Raw genomic sequence first — 27546 nt, 5'->3', positions numbered from 1 at the left:
AGTTTGATGTCAAATTGACACAAGCTAGTCATCGGGAGAGGAGGCAACCTCAATTAAGAAAATGGCTCCATAAAACAGGCCTACAGACAAGCCTGCAGGGCATTTTCTTAATGAGCTATTGGTGGGGCGGGGCCCAGCTCATTGTGGGCGGGGCCATCCCTGCCTGGGTGGTGTTGGTTCTAGAGGAGAGCAGACTGAGAAAGCCACGTGGAGCAAGCCAGTTAACAGCACTCCTCCGCAGCCTCTGCATCAGCTCCTGCTCCACGTTCCTGCCTCGTGTGAGTTCTATTCTGATTTTCTTAATGATGAACAGTGATAAGGAAATGTAAGCCAAGCAAACCCTTTTCTCCCCAGGTTGTTTTGGTCATGGAGTTTCATCACAGCAATAGTCACCCTAACTGAGACAAATACGTAATATATGTGATAATTGATAATTCATATTCATTTTGTGTTATATGAGGCAAGACAGAAAGGGGAATTCATTAGACAAACCAAGTTACATTCCCTCCCCTATTTTTGAGACAGGGTCTTACTATGCAGTGCAGTTGCCCTCCAGTCCAAGATCCTTCTGCTTCAAAACCAGGGGGGGACACTCACACTCCCAGTTCGTGGGAGGTAGAGGCAGGCAGATCTCTGAGTTTGAAGACAACGTGGGCTACATAGCAAATTCAAGACCATAACTTAAAAAAAAAAAAAATCCTTCTTTTTCAGCCTCTCAAGTAGTGGGGTCACAGGTAGGTGCCACTCCACCCAATGGGCATGGGTATTTTCAGACTATTGTTTCTAACCCTCCTCTCTCCCGCTTACCACCTACTCCCCCAAAATACACAACTGTCACAGACTCTGGAATCCTACTATGACCTGTGTAAAGGCTTGTTATTGGTTTATTTAGAAAAACTCAGTAGTTCCTTATTGTTTAAATATCCTCAATAAGCAAGAATGAGTAGAACAGGTTTTAGGGAGGGAACGTTTGAGGAAGTAGATGGGGGGAAATGGTGAGCTTTTCCAAGTCTCATAGTAAAGCAGGGAGACTGGATGTTGGCAGTTCCTGCACACTGACTCTAGTGATGGCTTTAACCCATTACAAAGGCCAGCCTAGTCTACAAAGTGAGTTCCAGGACAGCTAGGGCTATACAGAGAAACCCTGTCTCGAAAAACCAAAAAAAGAAAGAAAAAAAAAAGAAAGGCTAAGACTTACATTACTAAGCCATTGGTTAGCCTTTGATCTCTGTGTGTGTGTCTGTGTGTATAGGTGTGTATAAATTGAGCCCAGGGCCACATATAAGCTGAGCTCTGAGCACAGGCTCTACCCTTAACTATATCCCTTTGTTCTGATGTCAGTGTTTGCTGGCTGCTGATCTGATCATTAAATAAACAAAGCTGTGGTCAGGAAGGGCTGGGCTTGGACAGGAGTATGAGGGTAGATTAATAGACCTTTCTATGGTGAGAGATAGAGTGCTATCCCTTAGTCACAGACCATCTGTCAAGGTGACGTGTAGCATGGACAGCTTCTTAATTTCCTGGTAGGAAGATGGCAAGCTTAGGCGAGGGCAGAAGTGGGTTCGGCCTTGGACCCTCACATCCTCAAGCTGTCTGAGCAATTGTCAGTTCTCCAGGAAGAAAGGACATGAGGAAAGGAAGCTCAACACAGAGAAAAAGAGAATCGATTGCTTTTGACTGTTTTGAAAATTGGCTTCTAAAACTAGGCCAAGTCCAAAGGGGAAATTACTAGGCAAACACTGCTTACTGAGCTTAATTCTTCCCATCCACCCCCTTCTGCCTTTTATGAGACAGCATCTCACTATGTAGCCCAGGTTAGCCTCTTGATGAAAGAGCTGAAGGTTGTTTCAGAATTGCTAGGAGCTAATGTGACAGTAATGTGACCTACATAAATTCTCTTATGAGCCAGGTTCTGAATGTTTAAACCATATTCATTATAATACTAATGTCAGATAACAGATTAAACTTAGAAACTAAATTTATCACAATGGAATAGACAAACTGTAAAATTTTATAGGTTTTTTTCCTCCTACAGGCTAGAGTCATGAAAAAATTAATTTTTAATTACAAAAATTAGTGTTATTATTACGTTACTATGCTATTTTCAGAGTTTAATTTCCTTAAGAGAATGCCTTAGGGCTGGAGATATATTTCCTAGGGCATAACATGTCTTTATTGAAAATATTATTTAAGGGGCTAGAGAGTTGGCTCATTGGTTAAGAGCACTTGTTGATTTTGCAGAGGATTCAGGTTTCATTTCTGGCACCCAGATGGTGGCTCATGACCATCTGTGAACTCTAGTCCCAGGGGATCTGACACCCTCTTTTGACCTCAGCAGGTACCAGGCACATATGTGGCACACAAACACACATGCAGGGCTACCCCCTCCAAACCCAATCAGATAAATGTAAAATAAATTTATATCCACCCCTGTGTGTATGTGTATGTGTGTGTACATACATATGTGTGTGTGTATGTATGGGGTGTGTGTGTATATATATGGTATGTGTGTGCGTGTGTGAGTGCTTGTGTGTGTGTAGATGGCATAGAACAACTTCCCAGAGTTTTCCATCATGGGTTCTATAAATCTATCTTAGGCCATCAGGCATGTGTGGCAAGCTCATTTACTACGTGAGCCTGCTCAGCAGCCCTGGATACTCAGTCTGGACACAGAGAGAAATTCGATGTTAGGTTCTTATTCTTGTAGGAAATATTTAAAATGTGTGTGAAGATGACACCTGTATGCGGTGCTGACCTTTCTTCCCGAGTAGAATAGCTCCTTTCTTCTTATCGGCTCCAGTGACTCCAGGGATGAGACCAACTATTTATCCATGATAGGCATTCAGTGGGTTTTGAATAAACTGACATTCTAAGAGGTAGAATTGGAAGGTCGTGCACTGTCCACCCCTCCACCCCCCAATCTTTCTTTTTTCATGAGTGAGAAGCAGGCTCTGGGAGAAGGAATGTTCTGGTCAGGTTTTTAGTAGTGGTTCTGAAAGTATGCGTGGTCCATTGCTCTACAAGGAAGCCTGCACTTGGCCTGCCGTGGGCTGTGGGTGCCAGCATTGCGATCCTTTGGATGCGCACATCTTTTCAGAACAGGCATGAGTCTTAAAGCCTTTTACACTGCAGAGGGTTTTTTCTTTTCCACCTGGGCTTTCTTTCCTCTGTTGTGAGATACCACGGCCAGAAGTCACAGTGGCATGAGGTGGAGCTCTGAGTTCGAGGCCAGCCTGGTCTACAGAGTGAGTTTCGGGACAACCAGGGCCACACAGAGAAACCTTGTCTTGGAAAAAAACAAAACAAAACAAAACAAAACAAAACAAAAAAAGAAAAAAAACCCAAAACCAAACAACAACCAAACCAACCAACCAAACAAACAAACAAAAAACAAAACAAAACAAAAAACCCAACATAACATAACAAAACAAAACAAAAAGCAAAGTCACAGCCGCTGGCATTCATTTACTCAGGACATGGGAAACACTGCTTAGGTGATGTCTATGGAGACTCAGTTCAAACTCCCAGCTCTACATTTGTGCTCCTGATACCTGCTTTCAGGCAAGGTGCCCATCAGTGCATGTCTCATCCAATCAGAGGACCAAAGTCCAGCCTGGGTTCTGCCTTGTCTGGTACTGGGTTTCCTCTGCCCCACCCCTTCCCATCACTTCCTAGAGACACACAGCGACCTCACCTGCTGGGCTCCAGTCTCCAGCCCAGTCTCCCACCCCGGGTTGGCTCTTCAAGTTGTTGTTCAAGCGGCTCCTAGATTTATTTGGCTCCAGGACTTGGAATGAAAGACATAAGACCAAGTCCTTTGGGTGACTCACATCTGTTTGGGGTGGTTATGCCCTGCTTTTATACCACTTAGCAATTAATTTCTTCTCCAAACCTACATGTCCCCCATTTTCCTAAAAATGCCAGAGCATAACTATTTATTTTTAAATCAATGTATTTTCTCACTCTTAGCTTTAAGAGTCTATCAACACCTCCTTGTCCCTTCACTCCATCCTGGTTCCTCCCCATTGGGCTTGGTTTTGTTTGAAACCAAACAAACCCTCCTCACAGTGTTATGAACCTAGGCAGCCCATTTGCCGCTGGAGGGCATGGTGTTGCCTGTCTCCAGCAGGAACCTGCTTAATGGGAGCTCTCCCAGCCTTTTTTTTTTTCTATAAACAAAACCTAATGTGGCCTAAGATGGCTAAGGATGACAGGAATCTTCTGCTCCTTCAGCCTCTACCTCCCAAGTGCTGGGATTATAGGCGTGTCCCACCCAACCCAGTAATACAAGCTTTCTAAAGGAGACATCTCCTGCCAGGTGGAGAGAAGGTTGGGACACAGCCCTGCCCAAGGCTTTGTCCAGGCCAGGTTGGAAGGGACAGGTCGGTGCCTGGAACCCTGTTTCTGTTGCTGTTAGATACAGCTAAACTCAAGGACAGAGAGGAACAGAGGGTGTGTCGTGGGAACTCCATCCTCCTTCACACAGCTTCCCACACAGTCTGGAATCAGTCTTGTTCTCTCTGCACAGGTTTGGCTGAAAGTGGATAAAGCTCTATTGTAAGAGACCCCATGGGGTAGAAAGCAGGAGGAGCTGTATAGTTTGGAGCAACAAGCCAGAAAGGCATATCCTATGTTCCTGGCCTGTGTGCACCTCTGTACCTGGGGACCATTCATGTTCCTTCATGGACCAGATCACATCTACTGGCGTGGAGACCAGAGGCCAGACTTAAGGTATTATGTGGGACCTATTCAGATTTTTCATTTCTGATTGCAAGCTGCAGGCCAGCCAGTCAGAGCTACATAGTGAGACACTATTTAAAACAACAACAACAACAACAACAAAACAATAAAAGCCAAAGAAGCTACCAGAAAAACTAAAGCTTTTGTCAGACTTTTCTAGGGAGTAAAGACTGTAAGAAATGCTTGGCTTCTTTCTTTTCCTGAGGTACTCCAAAGAAGAATGAGAAACTCAGTAAACTGTTGGTTATAAGTTGGCGGTGGGCACATGTAGTTGGAGGGGCACTGTTTTGTGAGATTATTTATTTTATTTTATTTTATTTTGGTTTTTTGAGACAGGGTTTCTCTGTGTGGTCCTGGCTGTCCTGGAACTCACTCTGTAGACCAGGCTAGCCTCGAACCCAGAAACCCGCCTGCCTCTGCCTCCCAAGTGCTGGGATTAAAGGTGTGCGCCACCACGCCCAGCTGAGATTATTTTATTAAGCCTGCCCTTTAAAGAGATGGTACCCGATCTGAGAAACTGGTTGGAACAGACTTTGAACACTCTCCAGGCCTGAGAAGGCAGTAGCAGTGCAACATGGGCAGGGTTTTTGATGAGGAAGCTGAGTTCACTATCTGCTTCAGGAGATGGGCACATGTCCAAGAAAGCTACTTTTCTGAAAGCCCAGATGGCTAGTGCCGAGGCTCCTGTAAACAAAAGCTGAGGCAAGGTAGGAAGACCTTGGCTACAGGAGGGGAAAGAACCTCTCTGTTGTATCTCGCCAGCTGAGAGTCAACTTGAGCATGATTCGTTATGAAGGCCGCCTTACAGAAAGAAGCCATCTTTCTGTTTAGAGGTGCTCTCAGCTGATTGTGCATGTGTCTGTCTGGCATCCCAGTTCTCAGGAATCAGAGCAGGAGGATAGATTCAAACTCTGGTCCAGCCTGGTCAACAGAGTGAGCCCCAGGCCTTCCAGATCTACATAGTGAGACCATTTCTCAAAACACAAAGTGAGATGAGGTGAACAACCAAACGTTCTCATAAGAAACTGAAGTAGCAGTGGGCCATGGTGAATGTGCGTGACTTTCTTCCTTTCCCAGATAGGTTCTGGAAATTTCCAAACAAGAGCCAACTATTATTTACAATAAAAATCTCTCAGCTTTTCTTGCAATCTCCGTGACACTGGGCTGTATGTGCCTCATTAGATGGGATTCCATCCAGTGCGTCCCAGGAACCGCCCTGCCATCTCACTTAAGATTCTTAGCAACCTGTAAGTTTGGAGCCTACCATAATTTCACGTAAGAATATTGTAAAGGAAATTGGGCAACTCTCTCTCTCTCTCTCTCTCTCTTGGGGGTGCCCCACCTTTCATGAGGCGTATCTTCATTCTTCTGTTAACCACTGTGCTTAAATCTGTTAGAGACTGAACCAACACCAGCAATCCTCTTCATAATGAGCTCAACTCCGTTTCATACTGGTTCCTCTTGAAAGTCTTTTCTTTGGCAGAGTCAAGAATCCTGCATCTCCTGAGACTCTGGAAAGAACTCCTCAGGCTACCAAAGGGTGGCATTGGGTAACTGTGTCTCCATCCAGTGCCTGGCAGAACAGGGAGATTGAGGACGGAAGAGCCTGCTCTCTGTCAGGGCTTCTGTTTGGAATGGGAGCCAGAGGGACAGGTGCATTCTGGAGATCGAGAGTGGGCAAGCCAAGCCGTGCTCCAAAGTTGCTCAGGAAGGGTGAGCAGGCCAACTTGCTTCCCATACAGAATCTGTGATAGAAATTGGATTGGGCGAGAGTTGTGTGCTTTTCGATGGACTTAAGCAAGAAAACTGGCTGTAATTCAAATGTCCTTAAATCAAAGGTCCAATTGGAGCTGTGACTCATGGTCCCTGCAGCCTTCACCTTTGCCCCACTTCCTCTGAGCAGAGCTCTGAGCTGGGGAACCTCAGACGGCTGATGGGGACTGACACAAAGCTCAGCTTGCAGTCTGCCCCTCCTGCATGCGCCCAGATCTGTATCATCTCACACCTGCTGAAGGATATTCCTGTGCACATGTGTGTGCACCAGTGCTGTTATACATGATGGTGCATCATGTTATACATGCATGTGGATAAACACATGCAGTAAGGTTGCACATGTATTTATGTAGAAATGTCCGAATGTGTGCCTGTAGACAAACTAATATATGTGCCCCTATGGACTTGACTTTTGGGATGCTGAAAGTCGGAAGCATGTTGTCATAGAACAAATAGAACAAGCCCCTGTCCCCCTTCCCACACCCTGTATTTTTTTGGCTTTGCATAAGCACACAGGTCCCCTGTTTCCCCTCCAGTGTTCCAGGGCAGCCATCTTCACGCCTCTCCTTCCCCCTCAGTCTTTAGTCCTCGTCTGATTGGCCAGCTGTTCCCACTCTCCGTTCTAATGGCCTCTGTGAGAGGAAGAGCTGAGCCAGCTGGTGTCCGGGAGCCAGGACCCAGGACAGAGGCTGACTATCTCACAGGCCTGTGTCCTTGCTGATTCCTGCTGTTGCTGGCTCCGCCCTGCTCCTTAGAAGCACAGAGCACCTCCTTACTCAGGTCATCCTAGAGCCTCCCAAAGCCCAAGAAAGGCCTGGCTCCCAAACCACAGGCCAGAAGGCCCCTATTCCACAGAAAGACCGCAGTTTCCCCAGCTGTACCGCAGAATGATAGATCGCCATACTTGTGAAGAAGAGGCAATCTGTGTCTGCGTTCTCAGGTCATGATATGATTTTTCTGTAGCAACAAACAGTGTTGATATATATAGAAGATGAGGTTCATTCCCATGTGAACTCATGATATCATGGGGATAAACACCTAGGGCAAAGATCAGAAACAGTGGGGACAAAAGTATCTCTTGGGAAGACTTGATTGACTAAAATCTGAATTGAGCCAGATAACGTATCACAGGCCTTGAATTCCAGCACAGAAGATAGAGGCACGGAGATATCAGTAAGCCAGAGGCCATCCTGGTCTACATAGTAAGTTCCAGGCCAGCCAGGGTTACAAAATGGGACCTTCTCTCAGAATCAAATCAAATCCAACCTGGTTTGACCATGTTCTTCTGGGTACTTATTGGATGCTGGGGCTGGAAGACCATGCATCAATGCACATGCTTTCCCACTGAGCCACACCTCTAAGCCCTTAGAACAATTACAAAGCAGAAGGAAGCCGACTAAAGAAAGACCTTAGGAGATCCTAATTGGATCAGATTTAGATCTCAGTAACTGTCCCTCCCTGCACTGTCCCAGCTGGCGTGTGCATTGGAGGTTTCCTCTCCCCAGGAGACTGACTCATCATTCTTCAAGGTCCCTCTCCTGTAGCCTTCTCTCCATTAGCACCGTGACCTTTGCCAGCCCATAGACGTATGCTTTCTACATGTGTTTCCACCCGCCTCTGCAGGCCTCTGTCCCCTGTGCTTCCCTTTCTCCTTGCTCCATAAACTGCCTTTTAGCTGCCAGATGGTTTCTGTTAGCTTGACAAGATCTAGACTTGAAGAGATCTGGGCACACCTTTGAGAGATCATCTAGATTAGGTTGACTGAGGTAGACTCTGAAGCCCAAGAAAAGGAGGAGGCTGTCAGAGCTTGAACAGTGATCTCTCTCCTGCTTCCCGTCATCCTCACCAACTCAGCTGGTTCATTTTTTTTTCTCTCACATTAAATGCGGGCCCTATTCTTAACTTAGGATGCTTCTTTTGTTCTCGGATTAAGGATGAAATATTGTCTAGCGCTGTGGCATGCGCCTATAGTCCCAGCTATTCTGGAAGCTGAGGCGGAAGGATTGTTTTGAGATGAGGCCAGCCTGGGTAACATAGGTCTCCATCTTAAACACACACACATGCACACATGCAAACATATACAAGTATATGCATATATGTATATGTATATATATATATATATATATATATACACACACACCCTCACACACATGTTATATATGTGTATATGTATATTGTATTGTGTATATGTATGTATATGCATACATACACACTTTTTAAAAAGAAAAGCACAAAAATCCCTACAGCCCTGACTGATGGTCCCTGCTGGCCTCACCATCGTAGTTCCCGCCATTCTCCATGTGGCAGCTCTTATTCATCTTATTCACTATCTGCATCTCTGCCTCAGCCTTCCACAGCGTGTTTGTTTGTTTCCCTCCCCTACTCCTTCCTTTGTGATCTCTCTCCTTACCAAGCCTTCTCTCTGTCCCTCCTTGGGAAGGTCATCCTGGGTGGCAGATGCTCGCTCGCTCGCTCCATCGTGGACCAGCAGCTGTCAGCCAGCGCTGCCCACAGCTGTGTTCTCTGCCTCATGCTGCTTCGCAGACCATTGAAAGCATCTCCCCCTCAGTGAGGTAAGAGGAGGGAGGCAAAGGCTTTGGAACTTTGGAGGCTGAAGTATGCAGGGGCCTCTGTATTTATTGTTTGTTTGTTTCGTGGCAAGGCTGGATTTGAACCCAGGCCCCATGCATGCTAATGGGGAGTGATATGCCACAGCCCAGGGTCTTTTTTGACAGCCTAGTCTGTCCACCTTGTCCACAAGATGTCCAGGTTAGGCCTGAGCCTAACCTGTTTCCCTTCCCCTTGCCAACTGCTCTCCATCTATGAATGGTTCCCAGGAATTAGGAGTCTGGTGTTTGTTTCATCTCCTCTATAAATGGTGTAAGAAAGATGTCCCAGCAAGACATAGTAGCACACATCTGGGACACTAGCACTCAAGAGGTAGAGGCAAGGGTTATCCTGAGCTACATAGCCTATCCAAAACCAGTCTGGTTACAGGAGACCCTGGATTCATTCATTCATTCATTCATTTATGATATTCTCTTTATCCAGTTCTAATCTAAACTAAATCAATTAAATTTTCAGTTTCTTTCTCTATGTAATTTTTCTCTTAAAGGAATCTTTTGGATCCACAGCCAGGCGAATCCTGCAGTGGCACCTGCACACTTGGGGTTGTGGCCTTTGCATCCGTTAGCCCATGCCAGTTTCCGATGCAGGCTTTGGGTGTCTCTCAGAATGTACAATCAGTTTTTCCAGAAGCCTTGACATACCCCCATCCCCACACCGAGTCTTTGCTTGTGATTTCTGGAAACGGTCCTGTTTCACTTTTCTCTCAGCCTTAAGTGGATTCTACCGTGGGTTCAGAGGAAGTTCAAGGGTTCCAATCAGTCTTGTCAATGTTTATTTAGTTCCTTTTTTTTTCTCCTACCCTGGGGGACCAAATGCTGGCCTTGCACATTCTTTAGGTTCCTTATGGTAACTCTGGCATGAGGCACTAGGGGCTCAAAATGAATGAGAGTTAGAAGCGTGGCTTTTTCGGAGGCAGCAGGGATGGGACAATTGTGGTGCAGAAAGGGGGCTATGCTGCTCAGAAGATTGGGTGTGCTAGGCTTTAATCCTTTACAATGATGATAAAATCCCACCCTCCCAGGGAGAAACTGTGCTCTGTGTAATGGAGGCCTTAACTCCCTTCCCCTTAAAAAAAAAAAAGTACCCAGGGGGGGGCTGGAGAAATGGCTCGGTGGTAAGATCCCTTCTTCGGAAAAAGTAGAAGTAATGAATGAAGCCTCAAAACACACCTAGGACCTATATCAGTCAGCTTACAACCTCCTGTATCTCAGACTCCAAGGGATCCAACACTCCCTCCTGGCTTCCATGAATATGGGCACACATGTGACATATACACACATATCTACAAACACATATGAATAAAAATAAGTCTTAAAAATGTGGACAAGGTTAACTGTATCTTTTATGATGAACAGCTTTTTCAGTCACTCTAGGGATGCTCACACAGCAGTTTGTAAACAGCAGGATGCTGCCAGCGGACCACCTTGGGAGAGCAGGATTGCTCAACTTGATGTTTGCAAGGGAAGGGAGGTCGTGTTATGCTTAGTGAGAAATGTTGAGCTTTTAGTTAGTTCCAAGACTGCTGCTCTTGATGGGACAATTACGTTGTCCACTCACATACTGACTATCCTTGACAAAGAGTTAGCAGAAAAGTCGAGGAGAAGGGTTGGTTTTGGAAAACGAAAACAATGTAACTAACGGCTTCATCCTTCTGGCATCAGTGTGGCAGGGATCCCAGCACAGCTGGCTGCTGTATCCTTTTCTGCAGGAAAGAATTAATCCACTTGGGATTGCAGGTGCCCTGCTAGTGCTGGTTTCTTAAGTGGGCACTGCTGATCCAAACTGAAGTCCTCATGTTTGCACAGCAAGCACCTTCCCATCCATTCCCAACAGAGTCAGCTCCCCAGCTCATTCACACTTCTTTCTTTTCTCTCTCTCTCCTACTTTCCTTCCTTCCTTCCTTCCTTCCTTCCTTCCTTCCTTCCTTCCTTCCTTTCTTCTTTCTTCTTTCTTCTTTCTTCTTTCTTCTTTCTTCTTTCTTCTTTCTTCTTCTTCTTCTTCTTCTTCTTCTTCTTCTTCTTCTTCTTCTTCTTCTTCTTTCTCCTCCTCCTCCTCCTCCTCCTTCTTCCTCTTCCTCCTCCTCCTCCTCCTCCTCCTCCTCCTCCTCCTCCTCCTCCTCCTCCTTCTTCTTCTTCTTCTTCTTCTTCTTCTTCTTCTTCTTCTTCTTCTTCTTCTTCTTCTTTCTCTCTCTCTCTCTCTCTCTCTCTCAATAGAGTCTCACCATGCAGCCTTAGCTAGCCTGGAACTCCATATGCAAACTAAGATGGTCTCAGATTTAGATATCTTCATGCCTCTGCACCCCGACCCCCCAAGTGCTGGGATTAAAGGCATGTGCCACCAGCTACAACCCAAAGATACAAAGGACTGGAAAGCTGGGGAGTGGAACCACTAAAGCCAGCTTCACTGTGAATGATACACATCCATCCTGAAGATATTAAGGGCTTGGGAGCAGAATTAATAAATTTCCTGGTAAAAGGCCAGACAGTGGATACTTTAGGCTTTGAGGGCCATACAGTTCCTGTTATAGCCACTTGACACTTGTCGTCTTGCACAAGGAACCACAAGACTGTGTAAATTAAGGAGTGTGGCTGTTGTCCAAAAAAAAAAAAAAAAGTTACATATACACACTGAAATTCAGGACTACTACAATTTTCACATGTCAAGAAATACTATTCTGCTTTTAGTTTTTAAAACATAAGCCCACCCTTAGTTTGCAGACCACACTTTGCATAACTGACATTGTATAGGATACAGTTCTTAAGGACTGAGTTCCTAGAGACTGAGCAGTGGAGCCTTTGCTGTTCAATTGTTAGTTGGCTGAATGCTTCTCTTCAGTTTTCTTTCTTTGTGCCTCTTTCTTTCCTTCCATCTTTCCTTCCCACCTCCACCTCTCCCAGGAGTAGAGCCCAGGGCCTTGTACAATGAAAAGCGACTACTTTAGTTACATTACCAGCTCCACTGATTTTTTTTTTTTTTTTTGAGACAGGCTCTCACAAGGTTGCCTGGGCTAGCCTTGGACTGATTCTATACCCTAGATTGCCCTTGAACTTCTGCCTCAGCCTTGAACTTCTGAATCTTCTGCCTCAATCTCCTGAGTAGCTTTGATTACAGACCTGATGTGCCCGGCCTGCTGCCTCTGTTTCAAACCCATCTTAGATGTCTATAGTGTAAGGTTGCTAGTTTTTAAATCACATCAAAAATTTCACTTCTAAATGACTGCTGCTTTCCCATGGGAGCCTTTAGGAAATAACAGTGCCAGTGCCTCCCTCTCTAGATATTATGAAAGGCCTCATTTGAATATTTAAGACTGGCCCTTGGTTGGTCTTAGCCTTTCAGGGCTGGGATGGAACCCAGAACCTAAAGCAGGTAAGTCCGTGCCCCACTGCTGAGCTAGCTGCTCTTCTGTTGATGGTTCCAGCAGGATGGGGCTGGGGAAGGATTCAGTTTTCTTTAAGGGGCTGGCCACAGGGACTTCCTTCCTTCCTTCCTTCCTTCCTTCCTTCCTTCCTTCCTTCCTTCCTTCCTTCCTTCCTTCCTTGTGCTGGCAAGTATTCTACCACTGAGCCACACCTCCAGCCCACAAGGGTTGGTTTTACAAAAGTAAAACCATGGTGTGTGAAATTTGATCGTAGTAGGTAACTTTCCCCCTGAGAAACACCACAGTAATGGAAAACAGGAAGATGGGGTTCAAGAGTTGATCGGAGAGACAGGAGCTGTAATCAATTCCAGAGCCACTGATTGTTTCTGGGTGGTGATGGTTTTAATGTATGTTCTGACATCTTGTACATAACTAATTTGGTAAAAACTCTCTTTGCTCTTGCAGGAATTGTAACAGTATAAACACTTTTTTTTTTTTTTTTTGGTAGAATGTGTATGTACCTAGGGGAGGGTTGATGCTCCAAACAATTCAGAGAAACAGGTAAGTTGGGTGTTGTTAAGCTCAGCAGGTAGGAGGTAGAGGCAGAAGGATGGAGAGTTAAAAGCTAGGCGGGGCTGTCTTGAGCAATCAGACTGGAGAGATAATTTACTGGTTAACATCCAGTACTGCTCTTCCAGAGGACCTGGGGTCAGTCCCCAGCAGGTGCTTGAGGTATCTCAGGATCATGACTAACTCTAGCTCTAGGCGGGTGCTTCTCAACCTTTCTAACGCTGCGGCCCTTTAACTCAGTTCCCCAGGTTGTGGTGACCCCAACCATAACATTATTTCACTGCTACTTCATCACTGTATGATCGCTACTGTTGTGAATTGTAATGCAAACATCTGACAAGCAGGCTGCCTGATGTGCGACCCCCAGGTTGAGAACCGCTGCTCCAGGGGCTCTGGCGCCCTCCTCTGGCTCCTTCATGTTCCTGCACTCACTTGGACATACTCATACATAGACACACACACACACACACACACACACACACAAACTTTTAAATATAGTTTTGTTTTTGTTTTTGTTTTTTTTTTAAAGATAAGAAACCTAACAACAACCAACCAATCAACTGTGAATGAGAGCCCTTGAAAGAGAATGCTTCCTTAGGCTGATCACCTGGCAAAAGCCTCAACGACTGTGGAAGAGTTTGGTATGTTGCAGACCCCATAGCCTAATTTCATTTTTTTTTCTGGGCATCTTTAGCCTCCAAAGAGTCCTTCCTTGGCCACCTCTATGTTAGAACTAACATTCTGGTAAACAAGCAAAAACCTTTACAATGTACTAATTTAAGAAAACCAATCCTCTACTAGGAAAAGCCTAAGTACTATCAGGTAAAATGGGAAGCTGACAGGTAGGATGCCCTCATCCCATGGGACACTTGATGTTTCCAACCAATGTACTATACATTTATTTATTTTTGTTTCATGTGCTTTGGTGTGTTGCCTGATATGCTTATTTGAAGGTGTCGGATCCCCTGGAACTAGAGTTATAGACAGTAGTGAGCTGCTGTGTGGGGGCTGAGAGTTGAACCAGGGTCCTTTGGAAGAACAGCCAGTCCTGTTAACTGCTGAGCCATCCCTACAGCCCCTATCAATGCATTTTTATTTTTATTTTTTAATCTTTTAAAAAATGATTTATTTTTATTGTATGTGCATTGCTGTTTTGTCTGCATGCACATCTGTGCCAAATCACTTGGAGCTGAATTACAAACAGTTGTGAGCTGCCATGTGTATGCTGGGAATTGAACTTGGATCCTCTGGAAGAACAGCCAGTGCTCTTACCCTCTTAACCATCTCTTCAGTGCCCAGTGCATTTTGAAATTGCCTTGGTTTATAACTTTCTTTGTTCTGTTACTGTAAAAACTCCATGAATGTGGGGAGAGATGGCTCAGCAGTTAAGAGCACTGGCTACTCTCCCAGAGCCTTTGAGTTCAAATATCAGCCCCGACCTGGTAGCTCACAACCATCTAAAATGGGATCTGATGCCCTCTTCAGGCAAGCAGATGTGCATGCAGACAGAGTACTCATATACATAAAATGCATAAATAAATAAATCTTAAAACAACAACAAACAACGCCATAAAACTGTCTTCATATTAATAGCTACTCAAATTTAACTTCAGAATAAACTATCTTTTATTCCCTTTGAGGCGAGAGCTGAGCTTTTACCTAGACACAACTAACCAACTAATTAACCAACCATGCAACCACCAACCAAACAGAAGCATATATGTGGAGGAGAGTCGATGCTGCGGGGGTGACCGGTCCAGGAGTAGTAGGAAGGGAAAGTCGGTTTATTGTGTGCCTTGAGAACACACACAGCAGGGAAAGCTGCCCTGAGCTTGGCCTTCTTCCTTGTGTTACCAGCGAACTCCAGGCCTCTTGCATGCTGGATAAGCCCTGACCCAGTGAGCCACACCCCAGCCCTGTGTGACAGCTTTTAGTCATGCCTGGGAGAATCATTAGCTTCAAATATGGCATCGACTGAGGGGCTGGCTGCTCTCAGTCTCTGCCTCCCTCTCTTCCCTGAGGCAGCTGTGCAAAGATTTGGTCATATGACACTGAAAGCCTGGGACCGTGCCAAAGCAAGCGTGTAGTGGCGTGGAGGCCAAGGACAGGGCCAAAGCCTGCTGCCAGGACCCCCTCCCTGCCAGATGTGGCCAAAGAGCATCAAAGCTCTACTTGTTGTCTCTGCCCCTCTCTTTAGCAGGGCAACTAGCCCTCCCCTCAGGCACTTCTATTCTCCCAACTCCCAGGAGCCAGACTTGGTACCCTGGAAGCAAGCCACTCTTTCTTCTCTAGGAGCCTGACAGTTATCTCTCGGGAAGGGGCTGCTGGGAGTTCAGAGTTTGGGGTACAGGAGAGGGGTGGAGGGCAGGTCTCTTCCAGGGGAATTCAGGAAGGTGCACCGGGCTCCACATGCTGTGAGGACTCTTAGGCTTGCTGGGTTCAGAGCTAACCCTCTCTGCAGGTTTGTTTCCGTTTCTCTATAATATACACTCCTCTTGGCCCAGAGCAGCAGTTGCTGCTCTAATGGGAACCAGTTCTTGGTAGAGACAGGAGGATCAGGAGTTCAAAGTTATCCTGAGCTACATAGTTAAAGGCCAGCCTGGTCTACATGAGGAAGAAACAAAATCCCATTATGATGTGTTATTATATAAATTAAGTTGACAGATGTTGTCTTTGGTGGTGTTTCTATTGCTGTGAGAAAACACCGTGGCCAAAAGCAACTTTAGGAAGAAAGGGTTTAATTAGCTTACAGATCCTATTGAGGGAAGCCAAAGCAAGGACTGAAGCAGAGGCCATGAGAGAACACTGATTACTTGCTCACTCATACAACCCAGGACTGCTTGCCCAGGAATGGCACCTCCTCCAGGGGGCTGGGCCCTCCCCTCCCATGTCAATTCTAATGACAAGAAAATGCCCTAAACACTTGCCTAGAGGCCCATCTAATGGGGGCATTTTCTCAAGTAAGACCCCTCCCTCCCAGGTACATCTGGACTTGTGTCAGGTTGACAGAAGCTAATCAGTACAGATGCCACCTGTCCTGGGCAGAAGTAATTCAATGACTATTTTTTTTTTAATTTTATCTTAATTAGGTATTTTCTTCATTTACATTTCCAATGCTATCCCAAAAGTCCCCCATACTCTCCCACCCCACTCCCCTCCCCCCCCCCCACTCCCCACTCCCACTTCTAGGCCCTGGCATTCCCCTGTACTGAGGCATATAAAGTTTGTAAGACCAATGGGCCTCTCTTTCCACTGATGGCCTACTAGGCCATCTTCTGATATATATGCAGCTAGAGACACGAGCTCCGGGGGTACTGGTTAGTTCATATTGTTGTTCCACCTATAGGGTTGCAGATCCCTTCAGCTCCTTAGGTACTTTCTCTAGCTCCTCCATTGGGGGCCCTGTGATCCATCCAATAGCTGACTGTGAGCATCTACTACTGTGTTTGCTAGGCCCCGGCATAGTCTCACAAGAGACAGCTATATCTGGGTCCTTTCAGCAAAATCTTGCTACTGTATGCAATGGTGTCAGCGTTTGGAGGCTGATTATGGGATGGATCCCCAGGTATAGCAGTCTCTAGATGGTCCATCCTTTCGTCTCAGCTCCAAACTTTGTCTCTGTAACTCCTTCCATGGGTGTTTTGTTCCCAATTCTAAGAAGGGGCAAAGTGTCCACACTTTGGTCTTCGTTCTTCTTGAGTTTCATGTGTTTTGCAAATTGTATCTTATATCTTGGGTATTCTAAGTTTCTGGGCTAATATCCACTTATCAGTGAGTATATATCATATGAGTTCTTTTGTGATTGGGTTACTTCACTCAGGATGATGCCTTCCAGGTCCATCCATGTGCCTAGGAATTTCATAAATTCATTTTTTTTAATAGCTGAGTAGTACTCTATTGTGTAAATGTACTACATTTTCTGTATCCATTCCTCTGTTGAGGGGAATCTGGGTTCTTTCCAGCTTCTGGCTATTATAAATAAGGCCGCTATGAACATAGTAGAGCATGTGTCCTTCTTACCCGTTGGAACATCTTCTGGATATATGCCCAGGAGAGGTATTGCGGGATCCTCCGGTAGTACTATGTCCAATTTTCTGAGGAACCGCCAGACTGATTTCCAGAGTGGTTGTACAAGCTTGCAATTCCACCAACAATGGAGGAGTGTTCCTCTTTCTCCACATCCTTGCCAGCATCTGCTGTCACCTGAATTTTTGATCTTAGCCATTCTGACTGGTGTGAGGTGGAATCTCAGGGTTGTTTTGATTTGCATTTCCCTGATGATTAAGGATGTTGAACATTTTTTCAGGTGCCTCTCAGCCATTCGGTATTCCTCAGGTGAGAATTCTTTGTTTAGCTCTGAGCCCCATTTTTAATGGGGTTATTTGAATTTCTGAAGTCCACCTTCTTGAGTTCTTTATATATATTGGATATTAGTCCCCTATCTGATTTAGGATAGGTAAAGATCCTTTCCCAATCTGTTGGTGGTCTTTTTGTCTTATTGACGCTGTCTTTTGCCTTGCAGAAGCTTTGCAATTTTATGAGGTCCCATTGTTGATTCTCGATCTTACAGCACAAGCCATGGCTGTCCTATTCAGGATTTTTTCCCCTGTGCCCATATCTTCGAGGCTTTTCCCCACTTTGTCCTCTATAAGTTTCACTGTCTCTGGTTTTAAGTGGAGTTCCTTGATCCACTTAGATTTGACCTTAGTACAAGGAGATAGGAATGGATCAATTCGAATTCTTCTACATGAAAATTGCCAGTTGTGCCATCACCATTTGGTGAAAATGCTGTCTTTTTCCCACTGGATGGTTTTAGCTCCCTTGTCAAAGATCAAGTGACCATAGGTGTGTGGATTCATTTCTGGGTCTTCAATTCTATTCCATTGGTCTACTTGTCTGTCACTATACCAGAACCATGCTGTTTTTGCCACAATTGTTCTGTAGTACAGCTTTAGGTCAGGCATGGTGATTCCACCAGAGGTTCTTTTATCATTGAGAAGAGTTTTTGCTATCCTAGGTTTTTTGTTATTCCAGATGAATTTGCAGATTGCCCTTTCTAATTTGTTGAAGAATTGAGTTGGAATTTTGATGGGGATTGCATTGAATCTGTAGATTGCTTTTGGCAAGATAGCCATTTTTACTATATTGATCCTGCCCATCCATGAACATGGGAGATCTTTCCATCTTCTGAGATCTTCTTTAATTTCTTTCTTCAGAGACTTGAAATTCTTATCATACAGATCTCTTTCATTTCCTTAGTTAGAGTCACACCAAGGTATTTTATGTTATTTGTGACTATTGAGAAGGGTGTTGTTTCCCTAATTTCTCTCTCAGCCTGTTTATCCTTTGTGTAGAGAAAGGCCATTGACTTGTTTGAGTTAATTTTATATCCAGCTACTTCACTGAAGCTGTTTATCAGGTTTAGGAGTTCTCTGGTGGAATTTTTAGGATCACTTATATATACTATCATATCATCTCAGGGGTGAAATCAACCAAGTGGAAACAAGAAGAACTATGCAAAGAATCAACCAAATGAGGAGCTGGTTCTTTGAGAAAATCAACAAGATAGAAAAACCCTTAGCCACACTCACTAGAGGGCACAGGGACAGCATCCTAATTAACAAAATCAGAAAAGGGAGACATAACAACAGAGCCTGAAGAAATCCAAAACACCATCAGATCCTTCTACAAAAGGCTATACTCAACAAAACTGGAAAACCTGGACGAAATGGACAAATTTCTAGACAGATACCAGGACCAAAGTTAAATCAGGATCAGGTTAATGATCTAAACAGTCCGATATCCCCTAAAAAAATAGAAGCAGTCATTAATAGTTTCCCAACCAAAAAAAGCCCAGGACCAGATGGGTTTAGTGAAGAGTTCTATCAGACCTTCAAGGAAGATCTAATTCCAGTACTTCACAAACTATTCCACAAAATAGAAGCAGAAGATACTCTACCTAATTCATTCTATGAAGCCACAATTACTCTGATACCTAAACCACAGAAAGACCCAACAAAGATAGAGAACTTCAGACCAATTTCCCTTATGAATATTGACGCAAAAATACTCAATTAAATTCTCGCTAACCAAATCCAAGAACACATCAAAACAATCATCCATCCTGACCAAGTAGGTTTCATTCCAGGGATGCAGGGATGGTTTAATATACGAAAATTCATCAACGTAATCCATTATATAAACATACTCAAAGACAAAAACCACATGATCATCTCCTTAGATGTGGAGAAAGCATTTGACAAAATCCAACTCCCATTCATGATAAAAGTCTTGGAAAGATCAGGAATTCAAGACCCATACCTAAACATGATAAAAGCAATCTACAGCAAACCAGTAGCCAACATCAAAGTAAATGGTGAGAAGCTGGAAGCAATCCCACTAAAATCAGGGACTAGACAAGGCTGCCCACTTTCTCCCTACCTATTCAACAATGTACTTGAAGTCCTAGCCAGAGCAATTCGACAACAAAAGGAGATCAAGGGGATACAAATTGGAAAGGAAGAAGTCAAAATATCACTTTTTGAAGATGATATGATAGTATATATAAGTGACTCAATGACTATTTTTAAGGTGGTAGACTGAGCTTGTCTTCCTGTAAGACACCCGTTTTCTACTCCCTTTATTTGTCAGATGTCAAGATATATAGCGTATTTTATTATTTGCAGTCCTGGGGGTAGAACACAGTCCCTGAAAAATGCTAAGTGAGCACTCTACCATTGAGCCACACCCCAGGTGTGACAATGTCAAAGACACTTTTGCAGGGAGGAGGCTGGGGGGGGGCGCGGGATGACAAACTCTGAGATGCATTGTGTGTGTATAGGTGTGTGTATCTGTGTAGGTTAGATGCTTTGCCCTTCCACTTCTGCCTGAGACAGGCAAAGCTAGCTGGCCGGTGAGCACCAAGGTCTTGCTTGTTACCACTTCTCATGCTGCAGTGGGTACAATAACAAGCGTTTATCTCTGGCACTTGCTATCTCTATCTTGAACTCGAGGCAGAATCCACTTGCCTCTGCCTCCCAAGGACAGGGATTAAAGGTGTGTGTCACATGCCCAGCTTGTGGCTGGCACTATGTGGGTCCTCCAGATTGAATTAGGTTCTTATGCTTGCAAACAAACCTCAAAAGTATTACCATTTTTGTTAGCCTTTGCTTTTTTTGAGATAGTGTCTTCTGTAGCCCTGGATGGCCTTGAACTTATTATGTAGTTAGGGGTGACCTTGAATTTCTGATCTTTCTGCCTGTACCTCCCAAGGTGGGCAACACCATACTCGCTTTCAAAATCATTTATGTGTTGTACTTTATAGTCAAATTTATTCATAATCACTTAATTCTTATTAAGCTTTATTTTGCAAAGCAAACCTCTCATTTATGTTAGTTCTACACCTGAGCTACATCCCTAGCCCCTGAACTCACATGCATACACACAGACACATATAACTAAAAAGTAATTTTTAAAAAAGAACAAACTGAACTGAAGGTATATCTTGGTAGCATTTAGGAAGGCTTGTGATTGGGTCAGAACCAGATTAACACTCCTACAAAGAAAAGGAGATATACTAACTTCAAGTGCCCTAGAGGAACAAGCCATCAGAACACTTTGCAATGGGGTTTTTGTATTTTTCAGTAGTAGAATGCCTTCTATCAAGTCTGAGGCCCTAGGTTCATTCCCTAGCACTGCAAACAAAACAATGTAATACCCTTGGCTCTTTGAAATAAAGAGCCTGCATTTCAGGGGGAACAATTGAGAAGGAGAAGGGAGTGAGAGGGGGACAGGAGAAGGTAACAGGTGTGTGAGTGGGTTCACAACTCATTATATACGTGTATGGAAAAGTGTCACGATATCAGTGTATCTCTTATTCTTTCTTTGGTCTATTGGTCATATGTCACACTGATTTTGATTAAGGAGAAAGTGTGTGTGTGTGTGTGTGAGCCTGTGTATGTGTGTGTGTTTGAACTGTAAATAGATTCCTGAGGGTAAACAAGCAATTTTTCCTTCAGGGCCTCAAGAATATGCAATAAATGTAGATCTCAGATCTCTACTGTGTGAAGAGTGTGTGTATTTAGGAAACCAGGAAGTCCATGACTGGGTGCTGCCAAGCTCAGCAGCTTCTTCCTGGAGCTCCTCACTTCAGCCCAACACCCCACCTTGCCAGTTCCCACCAAGAGTCCCCACCAAGGGAGAGGAATCAGAGCCCCTGGTTGTAATTCATCACCTGGACCTTTCTCTCAACTCCTTTCTGGACACAAGTAGTGGTGATGACCTGCCTCCGGCTGGCACCGAGGATTCAACAGAGGAATGGCAGCAAGACCCGACTACTGTCCAGGGGCTGCTGCTGACCGCGGTACAAAGCAGTCAGTGAAGGCGTGCAAGAAGTCCTAGTGCCATGCTACTGCAACTGAGCATCCAGGATATGAAGTGCAATCCGGCTACGCTGCCCAGCACCAGAACACATGCTAGCTTCTGGTAGAGTTTGGACTATCAAAGAACCACCAGCTGGAGGCTCCTGGGTTTTGAGCGCTGGTGGCTCTCTGAAGTTTAAGTGAGGATTTCTTGCAATTCCCTTCTGTCTTGTCACATGCTTAAAAACAAGTCAAAAACTTCACAGTTTTTACAGTCACAGCTTGTATAATTTAACCATTTGGGATTCATTTTAAATTTGGGGCTAGTATAACTCCTTGATTGCATTGAACTGTAAAGAGTCAAAAAGGGGGGGGGAGCAGCACAAATTGAACTTGGCAAGCTTAAAGACAAGAACGAACATGAAGTTGGGTGGGTAGGGAGGTGGGGGTAGCTCCGGGAGGAGTTGGCAGAGGGAATGAATATTATTAAAATACATTGTATGAAATTGTCAAATAATAAAAACATTATTTTTTTTTAAAAAAGGAAAAGGAAAGAAAAGGACTTAGGAGGCAGTACTAGATCAGACCCAGGAGCGTCCAGGAGTACAGTTCCTTATTTCCTTCTACAGGGACCCCAAAGCTAGAACATGCACACATGCACACACACACGCACACACATGCATATGCACACACATGTACACATACATGCTCACATTGGGACACACTCATGTGCATGCATGCACACACACACACACATGCATATGCACACACATGTACACATACATGCTCACATTGGGACACACTCATGTGCATGCATGCACACACACACACACACACACACACACACACACACACACACACCAGCTCTGTGGGTGGCTCAGCAGGCCAGGCACAGCTTGCTGCTGCTGTTAGCTGAGGCTGCTTCTCACTCATCTTCCTCAGAGATCCAGTTTTTATCTATCCTGTTCCACTTTAACAGGCCTCCCTTCCAGTCTCCTTTCATATTCCAAGTCGGCCGCCAGTTCACTTTCATGTTCTTTTTAACCCCCTGCCCCTCCCCCACTTACTGGGGCATTGTCCTTACCCCAGTGTATACCCAAGAAAGCCTCCAGAGGCCTCAATGATGGCAGCACTTCCTCTCACCTCTCCTTGGCCTGTTTTTGAGCACTGTTCGGAAGGCCTGGGATCTGAGACCTACAGTGCCTTTGAACCCCCTCTCTTCTAGGCTCTGATACACACTGCTGCTTTAGGGTCACAACTCCAATTCATCTCACTTCCAAGTGATCTGCTAGACCTGGAGTGACCAGGGACATCCCGACCACGTCACATCCCTGGGGTTCGGGCTCTGAAGTGTCCTGGGTTGGAATGAAGCTTTCAGGGGACTGAATTCTAGGGTTTGATCGGAGGGGTTTTCTGATTCTGTCTGATCCCGAGTGGACTGGGGGCAGTCAAGAGGGAGTCAAAGGGCTGAGCTAAGAGTGGACGAGAGGAAAGCTGCCCCCAGAGAGTCTGAAGACATCTTGGTAGCAGTGTGATGGCCCGGGGCCAAAGTTCCAGGGAAAGGCAGGGAAGATAGGCTTTGAGTTGCCTTTTACGGAAGCAGCCTCAACCAGCAATTCCAAGCTCAGAATTCACTTCACCAGTTCAGACCAAGCCTTGGCTCCATCTCTCTGGTGTGTCATGAAGAGCACATCTTTGAATTCCAAACCCAAGCCTCTCCAGTCACTCTCCTCAGCCTGCCACATATGGATCTTCTGCTGGGATGGGCCTCGTAATTATCAGTAACCAAATAAACTGTTCTGCTATGCAAGGAGTTAAAATGGGGTTATCACGAGGGGAGGGAAGATGTGGCCAGAACACTGTGTTCTTTCTGGTTATGTGTCTTCCAGAATCTCTCATGTATCTCTTGGCCATATCTGCCAACTGATGGCATTCTGAGAGGAATGGAAGCCTCCTTCTACTGATGGCATAGATGCATGACTATCAGACAAAACAGGTGGCTCGTGAAAGTGGCCTTGGTGTAGACAGGTCCAGAGGCTGGAGGATTACAGCTAGTGGTGGGCCCTGGAGGTTGGGTGGATGGGTTCCCAGAACCTGCTCTTCCAGACCATTTGGCTCCATGGGTGGTCACCTGAGGAGTTCCACCACATGCTTAGCTTTGGCAGCATACTTTCTGTTGTATTTCTTTATGTATATGAGTGCTCTGTCTTCCTATACGTCTGCATGGCAGAAGAGGGCATCGGATCCCGTTACAGACGGTTGTGAGCCACCATGTGGCTGCTGGGAATTGAATCAGGACTTCTAGAAGAACAGTCAGTGCTCTTAACCACTGAGCCATCTCTCCAGCCCCACAAGTATACTTTTTGATAGTACAATCTTTCATCTCCAAAAACAACTCTATTGCACCCAGAGTATTTAATTTTCTTTTAAAAATTCTCTCTTCAACAAGACAGAACAAACTGCGACGCTCAGACTTACTTTCCTAAGTAAGTCACTTAGAAACACCTGTTCAACTGAAATTAAGTGCCTGGAGCCCTAGGCACAGCACCCTTGTGAGAGGCACTCAGATGCCAGTATGTCTCCACCTGCCAGACTCCACCTCCCATCTCTCCTTTGCCTTTGGAGAAAGTCCTGCCCACATGGATGCTCATGTGAATCTCCAGCCTCCTCCCCTGTCTTTCCCATGGGACAAGGACCTTGCTCCATACTTTGTGGAGAAAACTCAGGTGGTCAGTAGAGACCTACCCACTCTTCCCATTGCACCCCACCCCATGCAGATGACGTCCCATCATGGCTTTAGCAGCCTGTATGTCCCTTATCTGCTTCTGTCTGATGTCACTCTCCCCTTTGACTCAGGGACCCATCCCTTTTCTCCTTAAGATCTTGGTTCCACATCTCCCTGTTCTCTTGGAAAAATCTTATTCTTTCTTTCGCTCTCATCACATAAAACTAAAGAAAAGTTGGAATCTAGAGAACGTGGCTGGGTGGTAAATGCTTATCCTGAATGTGCAGGTTCTGAGTTTTCTAGCATATCTAGAGACAGAGATGAGAACGTGTGTGCGGGCTTATAATTCCAGCTGCTCAGGAGGCTGAGGCAGGAGGATGGAAAGGTCAAGGCCAGACTGGGCAACTTCATGAGATACTGTCTCAAAATAAGAAATCAAAGGAGATGGGGGAGGGGTTCAGATCAGTGACTGAGTGAGTCCCTGACCTGGGTAAAGCTTTGGCTTCAATCCCCAGTGCTGGGGGAGAAAGGAAGAAATAAGTAGCTCCTTAATATTATTATGAACACCACCCTTACCTTACCAAGAACTGCTCTCATCTATGTTAACTACCCCACTCTGCTTTGTAGAAGGAGGGTCTCTCTCTCTCTCTCTCCCTCTCTCTCCCTCCCTCCCTCCCTCTTTCTTTTCCTTTCTTTTTTTTTCTGCCTGGCTTTGAAGATCTTTCTATATTATGTCTTTCAGCTCCATTTCTCTCTTTGCACGTCAATGTCCTCAGTCTTTCTGATCACCCTCCCCCTCCTCCCCCTAGGCCTCGCCTCCCTCCTCCTCCATCCCTCCCAACCCCTCAGGACTCTCATCCAGTCTGATAGATTTCCATCCCATGTGGATGCAAACTTGTGGATGGAAACTCCACTCCACATCCTGGTCTCTAACAAGCCACTCAGACTCCGCCCATCCAAATGAAAGCCCTTGGTCCCTCTCCAAGCCCATGTGCTTTCAAAGATTGTTCCATCTTCCTGAAGTGGTGTGTCTCTCAGCTGTGGGGGATCCATTCTAAGCCTCATTAGAGGATGTTCTACCAGGGGCTTAGGAAAAGACCAAAATCTACAATTTGAAGAGTGGCTCTGCCAGTGGCGTATCGGTCCCATGTGACTTTTGTAAAGTTAAAACAAACAAACAAACAAACAAAATCACAAATAGAATGAATCATGCTAAGTGAGGAACGTCGGTGTTCCGTGCACACATGTAATACAGCAGGGCTGCGAGGGACACACCCATGACTCATGTCCTAGGAGGGGGCTTGTGTGAGATCTCATGCTACTCAGAATAGCCAGCAATTTAAAACGTATAAATTATTTATTTCTGGAATCTTCCATTTAGTAATTTCCAACCACAGGTAACTGGAATCGTGGGAAGTCTGGTGGTAGGAAGTGCACTGTAAACAACCCCAGGACCCTTGTGCTCCTCTTAAGTCTTGAAGATCTCTGCTCTACATTCTCTCCATGTCACTCTCATCATTCATTTACTGATGGGCGTGGGACCCCGCTCCGTTCACTGCAATGCACCTCTGTCTTCTCTTCCTCGGACCAGTGCCCCATCCAGGTAATCCAGCTTCTCTTCTTGCACCCTGGGAAAAGCAGCCTGGGGGTGGGAATCTCCTTTATGTCTGCCTCCTCCTCTTCTTCTCTTCCTCCTCCTCCACTTCTTCCTTCTCCTTCCTCTTCTCCATCTCCTTCTCCTCTTCTTCTCATTCTCCTTCTTCCTCTTCTTCTCCTTCTTCCTCTTTTCCTCATCTCCTTCTTTTCCTCCTCGTCCTCCTCTTCTTTTCTTCTGGCCCTGTCTGATCTTGAACTTGCAGTTTTCATACCTGATCTTTTGAAATGCTGCAATTACAGGCATTCTTTACCACACCCATCTCTCATGTTTCTAAAGCAGATCTTGCATCATTGCCGTCTTCCCCTAAAAACATCCAACAAAATCTTTCCCATGGCCCACAAGGCCCTCTAAAACCCGCCCTTCCTGTTTGCGGCTGCCTCTCTGCCCTCTCCGTCCCCTGTGCTATTATGGCCTTACCTGTCTCCCTGATCTCACCTGTGCATCTTCATCTTTCAGGTGTTGGACTTAATGACACCTGCTCAGACAGTTCACCCTAACTTCTGAGCTAAAGGAGCCCCGGTCGCTTATCTCTACTTAATTCTCTGTGTAGCACTTATCAGGACACAACTATGTCATACAGTCATTATGTGTCATCCACCTCCAACAACAGCCTTGCCCCACACTTTGAACTCTTGAATGTAAGCAGGGTTCTGCCTACTGGCAGTGTCTAGTGCTTTCACTTGGCACATGGCAGGCACTGAATATTTGTGGGTGCTTCCTGACTCTTGGACTATGGTGAATACCCTTGGAGGATGTTGTGGAGAATGTGAGACCTTGCCCCTCCCATAGGTCTGCATCCAGCCCATGGCCTTCTGCCTCTTCCTGTTTTTGTCCCCATTTCCTAATATAAGATGCCAGCCAGGTGGGTTGTTGGAGCAAGGAGTAGGTGGGAAGAGTGGGAGCCAACATGTCCACAAAAACACAGGCCAGAGTCCAGATTGATGGTATCGAGCCTTGAAGACTTCAGCTGCATCTAATTTAACCTGGGCCGACTCACTGGAACCTTGTGGGCTAGTAGTCTGATTTCTGCTCTTTTCCAAGCCTCAATTAAGGGAGCAACAAAAGATCCCTGTTACGAGCCATGAGTGGTGATCTCATCAGCTAAAACAAATATTTTCTTTCTGGTTATATTTATAGAAGTCTCTCTTGTTTCCTTGCATGACCCTGGCCGACATCATTTCTTTACCTTCTCCTCATCTGTGAGTGTGTGTGGGGGAGGCAGCTTTATAGCTACACCCCCTGGCTGTGCCGGATTTCCAACTCTCCTGTTTTGCTTAGCGTTCATTTGTAGGGCTCTTGTCAAGTCTAATCTCCAGTAACCAAGGCAGAAACTAGTAGTATTTTTTATTTTTTATTTTAAAAGACACATTGGATCCAGCCCAGAATTTCGATTTTTCTCAGCAACATCTCTGCCCTCCCTTGGTGCGGAATTTGGTATTTTTTTTCTTTCTACCAGTCAAATGCTTTTGGATTTGAGGCCTTCCTTGGTACCATCATTGAGTGGGAAGCACACACCATTCCCATGATCCCTTAGACTCATACTTGACTTCCTCCCACTGTGTTGGCTCCTTCCATCCATGAATGTCTCTCAAGCATTCAGAAAAAGGTGCCGTGGTCACAGAAGGAGACACTAAAGACACACTCCTTGCACAGAAAGAAGCCAGCTATGGTGCCTTTTGGCCTTTAGTTCTATGTTTCCCTCTGCGTCGTGGCTAAACTCATGGCTAAGTGTGGC

General features: G+C 45.3%; 1 long non-coding RNA gene across 2 annotated transcripts; it reads left to right on the top strand.

The window, feature by feature from the left end:
• Positions 1-172: 172 nt before the first annotated feature.
• LOC110297037 (uncharacterized) lies at positions 173-21936 on the top strand. 2 transcript variants are annotated; one of them, XR_015047498.1, is made up of 6 exons: positions 173-278; positions 4529-4731; positions 5923-5987; positions 8954-9086; positions 13599-13710; positions 21088-21936. It is a non-coding gene; the product is annotated as an uncharacterized LOC110297037 (long non-coding RNA). The 2 variants fall into 2 exon arrangements; XR_015047497.1 differs by having other exon boundaries at positions 5818-5987.
• The last annotated feature ends 5610 nt before the right edge of the window (positions 21937-27546 follow it).

Source organism: Mus caroli, unplaced genomic scaffold (assembly GCF_978045245.1).
Source record: "Mus caroli unplaced genomic scaffold, Mus_caroli_1 scaffold_7, whole genome shotgun sequence".
In the NCBI taxonomy this organism is placed as follows: Eukaryota; Metazoa; Chordata; class Mammalia; order Rodentia; family Muridae; genus Mus; species Mus caroli.
Note: the sequence above shows the minus strand (reverse complement) of the source record. Positions and strands in the feature narration are given on the sequence as shown.